Genomic DNA, 5314 nt, shown 5'->3' with positions numbered 1-5314 from the left:
CAATTTCTACTCTCTGAATGAAATTCCTCCTCTGATCTGATGTAAATTCATGTATCACAGAAAGTTTGGGTACAGCTGCAGCACCCTCTAATTAAAATGGATATGGGGAAGAGTTGTTGCAGTTGGATAGGGTTTGGTGAGAACACATCTAGAATGTTGTGTCTAGTTCTGTGTCCTTATTTGAGGGAGGATGTGATGACATTGCAGGCAGCTCAGTGAAGGTTCACCAGATTGATTCTGGGGATGAACGATTTGATGTATGAGGTGTGATTGAACAGTTTGTGTTTGTACTCACTGGAGGTTAGAAGGATGAGAGTGGATCTGATCAAGGTATATACATTTTTGAAAGTAAATGTAGAACAAATGTTTCCTCTTGTTGGGCAGCCTCGAACTAGAGATCACAGGTATAGGCTGAGAGGCGGTAGATTTCAAACTGAGATAGGGAGGAACTACTTCTCACAGAGGGTGGGGAATTTTTATAACTCGCTGCCCCATAGCGCGGTGGAGTCTGAATCATTGAATGTTTCAAGGAGATAGATACATTTCTAATTAAAAAAAAGGATGAGGGGATCTTGGGAACAGGCGGGGAGGTGGATTTGAGACCAGGGAGAGATCAGCCATGATCTGATTGAATGGTGGAACAGGGTCAAAGGGTTGAATTTGCTGACTTTTACTCCTAATTCCTATGTTCCTCAATCTGCTATCATTTTATACTCTATCACAACAAGGTCATGTGTGTTTGCTCTGAAATTTCTTCTTTCACTGCCTGAGCTGTTCCTGTGACCATCTTTGAGTTTGCCGCATTTCTCTTCAGAACTATATTACATTCTCATTCCCAAATTTAGAATAATGAAGTACAGAAGAGGCCCTTCAGCCCATCGAGTCTGCACTGACACATTAGAAACTCCTGAACTCCCACCTAATCCCACTTTCCAGCACTTGGCCCATTGCCCTGAATGTGATGAAGAGCCAAGTTTAAAGGATGTGAGAGGCATCCCACCCCCACCCCCCTCCCAGGCAGCACATTCCAGACCCTCACCCCCCTCTGGGTAAAAACAGAAGATTTTGCTCACTTCCCCCCCCTAAACCTCCTGCCCTCACCTTGATCCTATGTCCCCCTCGTGACTGACACTCCAGCTAAGGGGAGCAGCTGCTCCTTCTCCACCTGCCCGTATCTCTCATAATCTTGTACACCTCAATCAGGTCACCCCTCAGTTTTCTCAGCTCCAATAAAAACAATCCAAGCTGATCCTCTCTTCATAATTTAAATGTTCCATCCCAGGCAGCATCCTGGTGAATCTCAATGGTCCAAATGGCCTCTGCAGGGATTGGATGACTCTATGGCCTTAAAGGGAGCAAGTGAAGTAGCGAGGAGAACAACAGGCTGTACTGAGCAGCCAACTTTAGGAAGGATGTGAAGGTAGTAGAAGGTTCCAGAACTGAAGAAGTTCAGTGACTGTGAACCATTGCAGGGCACAAGGATGCTGTCTTCCAATGGCTGAGGGGAAATTTGATCGTTGTAATCATGATGAAGAAGTGTTTGGACACTGTGGAGTGAATTTCCCGGTTCCGCCCACAAGAAAGGCCTGTTGTCCTCGGATGGGATTTTCCGGTTTTGGGGACAGTGCGGCTGAAAAATCCTGCCCTGTGGATATGGAGAAATTGTTCCCGCATTTGGAAGGTCTGAATGGCAGAGAACACGGGTTTGAGCTCTCGGGCAATGGAAAAAAGCCCACATGAAGGTTAAACATCATCATGCAGTGTGTGGGCATGAGCTGGAATGTACTGTCTAAGGTGAGTGACTGAGGAAAAATCAATTGTGGCTTTCCAATGTGACCTTGAAGATAAAATTTGCGAAGCTGTGATGGAAATTATGTTTAATTAGGGCAACACGGTGACACAGTTAGTAGCACTGCTGCCTCACAGTGTCAGGGAGCCGGGTTCAAATTGGGTGACTGTGTGGAGTTTGCACATTCTCCCCGTGTCTACATGGGTTTCCTCCGGGTGCTCCAGTTCCCTCCCACATTCAAAAGATGTGAGGGTTAGGTGATTGGCCATGATAAATTCACCCTCGGCATCCAAAGAAGTGCAAGTTAGATGGATCGTGCACAGGTTAGGTGGGTTGGTCATAATAAATTACCCCTGGTAATTACTCTTAGTAGTGTGGATGAGCAGAGCTCTCGGGGTACATGTGCATAGATCCCTGAAAGTTGGCACCCAGGTTGATAAGGTTGTTAAGAAGGCGTACGGTGTGTTAGCTTTTATTGGTAGAGGGATTGAATTTCGGAGCCGTGAGGTCATGTTGCAACTGTACAAAACTCTGGTGCGGTCGCACTTGGAGTATTGCGTACAGTTCTGGTCGCTGCATTATAAGAAAGATGTGAAGGCATTGGAAAGGAGAGGAGGTTTACCAGGATGTTGCCTGGTATGGTGGGAAGGTTTTATGAGGAAAGGCTGAGGGACTTGAGGTTATTTTCATTGGAGAGAAGAAGGTTAAGAGGTGACCTAATTGAGGCATACAGGATAATCAGAGGTTTAGATAGGGTGGATAGTGAGAGCCTTTTTCCTTGGATGGTGATGGCTAACACGAGGGGACATAGCTTTAAATTAAGGGGTGGTAATTATAGGAGGGATGTCAGAGGTAGGTTCTTTACTCAGAGGGTAGTAAGGGCGTGGATTGCCCTGCCTGCAGCAGTTGTGGACTCGCCAACTTTAAGGGCATTCAAATGGTCAGTGGATAGGCATATGGATAACATTGGAATAGTTTAGGTTAGAGGGTCATTAGATTGGTTCCACTGGTCAGCGCAACATCGAAGGCCGAAGAGCCTATACTGCGCTGGAATGTTCTATGTTCGACTGTCAAGGATGTACCGATTACGTGGATTAACATACTAAATGTACAGGGATAGACGGGTACGGGGATGGGTGTCCTTTTGGACAGTCGGTGCAAGCTCGATGGGCTGAATGGCCTCTATCTCTGCACTGTAGAGATTATGTGGCACCACCAGCATAGCAGAGAACTGGATCTGTTGTTCAGGCTATAGCAGGAAGTCAGGGGAGTCTCCCAGTGTCCACACCATTTTGCTATTGATGGGGGAAACATGATGGAATGCCAGGGAAAGTTAGCACAGCCTCTGCAAAAGCTTCTCTGAAATTCTACCTCACAGCACCAGGGACTCGGTTCGATTCCTGGCTTGGGTCACTGACTGTTTGGAATCTGCACACTCTCCCCATGTCTGCATGGGTTTCCTCTGGCTGTTCCAGTTTCCACCCACAGTCTGAAAGGCATGCTGGTTAGGTGCATTGGTGGTGCTAAAATTTCCCTCAGTGTCCCTGAACAGGGTGTGGTGACTCGGGGATTTTCACAGTAACTTCATTGCAGTGTTAATGTAAGCCTAATTCTGACATTAATAAATAAACTTTAAAACATATCCCCCAGGGGGCAGGATTGTATGACCTTGCTCGCTCCGAGACTGGAAAATCCTGCCTGAGGTCCATAGACATTTTCATGGTCCACCCCTCGCCTGTTCCAAATCCAGTGGGGTGGGTGAATTCTGGCACAGATCTTTTACACTGCATCAGACAAACAACATGAAACATTGCAGCCTCCTCCCATTTTACAGCTGTGTTCAACAACACAATTCATTCCCAATTTGTTTCTTTTCCCCCTTTCTGAATTGTAGGGATTCTTTGAATGAATCATTCTAATAGATTGCCCACCTCTTAACAGTTTGAATTAACTTTAAACACAACAAGCCATAAATCTGCTTTGTTCCACGACAAAGATGTGTCGCAGTAACGAACCAGTAACTGTTTGTTCAGTGGCTGGAATTAAAGCAACCCCCCATGGACCCTCACTGAGTCACCAGAGGGTTTGCAGTTTGATATATCTGGGAGCTTCCATCTGACTCCGCCTGTGGATTTAGTGCTTCCTGATGGGAAGTGGGTTGAGGATCGAATCAAAATGCTGGAGTATCACAGAGCAGGGTTTTCCTTGCAAGACCCAAGCTCTGGGTGGTCATTCATGACGCTGCTGAGGATACATTTTGCTTTCACCGATGTACAGAGAATATACTATCCTATACTAGCTGCTTTCGGTGTTTCTTGTAAGTGACACTTCTTCCCTGTTATTTCTTTAACTCGTGTTTCAATGTATCAGAGCTGGATGCAATTCGTGAACCAGGTAACCCTCAGTATCACATTGCAATGTATCTGTTCAATTACATGGTTATTATTATTGTTTCTCAGATTGCCGTCAGTTAAATCACGTTTGTCCAGTGATAACTTGGATAACCTTTTTTGTGTTGTTACAAGATTATGAGGGACATGGCAGAGTGGATAAGGAGCAGCAGTTCCCCTGAGTTGAAGAGTCAGTCACCAGGTGACGTTGGTTCAAAGTGACGGACAGGAAGTTTAGAGGGGGTTGGGGGATGTGAAGAAAAGCGTTTTTACCCAAAGGGCTGGTGACGGTCTGGAATGCCCTGCCTGGGAGGGTGGTAGAGGCTGGGAGGTATGCGTGGCATGGTGACACAGAGATTAGCAATGCTGCCTCACAGTGTCACGGACCCGGGTCCGGCTCCCAGCTCGAGTCACTGCTTTTGTGGAGTTTGCACATTTCCCCAGTATGTACTTGGGTTTTCTCTGGTTGCTCCGGTTTCCTACCACAGTCTAAAAGACATGCTGGTTAGATGCATTGGCCATGCTGAATTCTCCCTCCGTGTATCCGAACAGTTACTGGAGTGTGGCAATGAGGGAATTTTCAGAATAACTTCATTGCAGTGTTAACGTTAAAGTTAAAGTTTTATTTATTCGTCCCAAGTAAGACATACATTAACACTGCAATGAAGTTACTATGAAATTCCCCTAGTCGCCACAGTCTGGAGCCTGTTTGCATCAATGCACCTAACCAGCTCGTCTTTCAGAATGTGGGAGCAAACCAGAGCACCCGGAGGAAACCCACACAGACACGGGGAGAACGTGGAAACTATGCACAGAGGGTGACCCAAGCTGGGAATTGAACCCGGGTCTCTAGCGCTGGTGAAGCAGCAGTGCGAACCACTGTGCTGCAATGCTGCCCCAATGTATGTAATGTAAGCCTACTTGTGACAATAATAAATGCACTTAAAAGCTTTGTTGCCTCACATCCATTAAAAAGTCCCTGGATGAGTATCTGGTACATCACAACATTCAAGACTATGGACCAAGTACTGGGAAATGGGATTGGGTAGGTCAGGTGTTTCTTGTGTGTTGGTACAGACTCAATGGGCCGAAGGGCCACCTCTGCATTGTACGATTCTATGATTTATGTGGGGCT

The sequence above is a fragment of the Carcharhinus amblyrhynchos genome, unplaced genomic scaffold (genome assembly GCF_965287045.1).
Source record: "Carcharhinus amblyrhynchos unplaced genomic scaffold, sCarAmb.v2.hapA chromosome_286, whole genome shotgun sequence".
Lineage (NCBI taxonomy): Eukaryota > Metazoa > Chordata > Chondrichthyes > Carcharhiniformes > Carcharhinidae > Carcharhinus > Carcharhinus amblyrhynchos.
The sequence above is the reverse complement of the archived record's forward strand: the minus strand, read 5'-3'. Positions refer to the sequence as shown.